Below are 2,135 nucleotides of genomic sequence, written 5' to 3'. Positions count from 1 at the left end.
TTGAATTAAAACCTAACACTATTCAAATGATACAACAATTTGGTCAGTTTGATGGTTTGAAGGATGAGGATCCCAACGCTCATTTAGCCAACTTCTTAGAACTATGCGATACATTTAAAATTACTGGCGTTTCTGATGATGCCATACGTCTTCGGTTATTTCCCTTTTCATTGAGGAACAAAGCTAAACAGTGTTTGAACTCGTTACCATGAGGGTCAATTACTACTTGGGAACAAATGACCGAAAAATTTTTACTAAAATATTTTCCGTCGGCTAAAATGGCTAAATTACGTAAAGATATCTCTTCTTTTGTGTAGATGGATTTAGAAAAACTCTACGATGCATGGGAGAGATACAAGGACCTTTTGAGAAGATGCCCCCACCATGGGTTACTGCTTTGACTCTAAGTACAAACATTTCACAATGGTCTGAATCCTTTGACTCGGCAAATGGTTGACGCAGCTACTGGCAGAACCATCAACAATAAAACACCGGAAGATACCTATGAGTTTATAGAGGAGATGTCACTGAACAACTGTTAGTGGCAAGTCATGAGGACAAAGCCAACGAAAACAGCCGGCGTTTATAACGTCGATTCAGTCACCATGCTCTCTAATCAGGTAGAACTCTTAAATAAAAAGATTGATGGTTTTCTTAATTCTTCACAGGTTGACCCAGTAATGCAGTTCGAAGCAACTGGAGGTGGAACAAACCATTCAGAATAAAACATTATGGCCACAACATGGATAACGAGCAATTAAACTATATGGGTAATAATCCTCGACCTCAAAACAATCAATATAGTAACACTTATAATGTAGGTTGGAGGAACCACCCTAATTTCTCGTGGGGCGATCAAGGAAATCAAAGACCACAACATCCTCCAGGCTACCAACAACCACCATACCAATAGGAAAAGAAGCCAAACCTTGAAGAGATGCTCTCAAAGTTTATATCAGTGTCAGAAACCTGTTTTCAGAACACTGAGACAGCACTTAAAAATCAACAAGCGTCGATCCAAGGGCTTGAAACTCAGACAGGTCAGCTTTCCAAACTAATCTCCAAATGACCACAAGGTAGTTTGCCAAGTAATACCAACCTAACCCAAGGGAACAACTCAACCCAATTAATATTCAAGATGACGAAGGAGTCGTTGAGCCTGAACCAGAACCGAGGTAAGAAACTGTGGTAAGTAAAGGTCAAGGTGAGGTAGATCAAAATACAAACAAACCAGTGACTGTCGAATATAAACGTCGTGTACCATACCCCAACTCGACAAGGAAGGACTGCTCAGATGAACAATTTGGTAAATTCCTTAAACTCTTAAAAAAATTACATATTAACTTAGCGTTTATTGAAGCTCTATCACAGATGCCAAATGTAATGAAATTTTAAAGGAACTTTTAGCAAATAAGTGGAAGTTGGACGAGGCGTCGCATGTGGAGTTGAACGCAATTTGCTCGACCATTCTCCAAAATAAACTACCCAACAAACTAAAAGACCCAGGGAGCTTTACTATTCCTTGCTTAATTGGTAGTTTAGATGTTAATCATGCATTAGCTGATCTAGAGGCTAGTATCAACGTCATGCCTTACAAAATGTTTAAGCAACTAGGTCTCGGGAAACCCAAATAGACTAGGATGAGTATTCAATTAGCAGATAAAACTATAAGATTCCCTAGAGGTATTATTGAAGATGTGCTAGTTAAAATCGATAAATTTATATTTCCCGTTGATTTTATTGTTCTAGACATAGAAGAGGATAGCAACACTCCCTTAATTCTAGGAAGACCCTTTTTAACAATCACTAAAACCATCATTGATTTTGGCATAGGCGAACTCACACTCCAGGTGGGAGACTAAACAATCACCCTTCAAGCTCGCAATTCTGGCAACACATCAAGAATTGAAGGTGATCATTTAAACCATTCTACTAAAACTAACAATATAGTGCAACCTACTTTGCAGAAAATGAGTCTGAAGGAAGTACACGAGTCATTCTCAAGCACTAGTAGAGGACTTGTTCATGAAGATTGAAGATTACAAATCAAGGAACTCGATGAATGGCAGACGCACAAACCAATAACACCCGACAAACTGAAACTATGCCAAAACGAGCTCGATACCTCTCCAAAA

General features: G+C 38.8%; 1 non-coding gene across 1 annotated transcript; it reads right to left on the bottom strand.

Annotated features, from left to right (window-relative positions):
• Nucleotides 1-284: 284 nt before the first annotated feature.
• LOC121217494 (small nucleolar RNA R71) lies at nucleotides 285-391 on the bottom strand. Its single transcript, XR_005913576.1, has one exon. It is a non-coding gene; the product is annotated as a small nucleolar RNA R71 (small nucleolar RNA).
• Between the last annotated feature and the right edge of the window lie 1,744 nt (nucleotides 392-2,135).

This window comes from Gossypium hirsutum, chromosome A02 (assembly GCF_007990345.1).
Source record: "Gossypium hirsutum isolate 1008001.06 chromosome A02, Gossypium_hirsutum_v2.1, whole genome shotgun sequence".
Lineage (NCBI taxonomy): Eukaryota > Viridiplantae > Streptophyta > Magnoliopsida > Malvales > Malvaceae > Gossypium > Gossypium hirsutum.
Note: the sequence above shows the minus strand (reverse complement) of the source record. Positions and strands in the feature narration are given on the sequence as shown.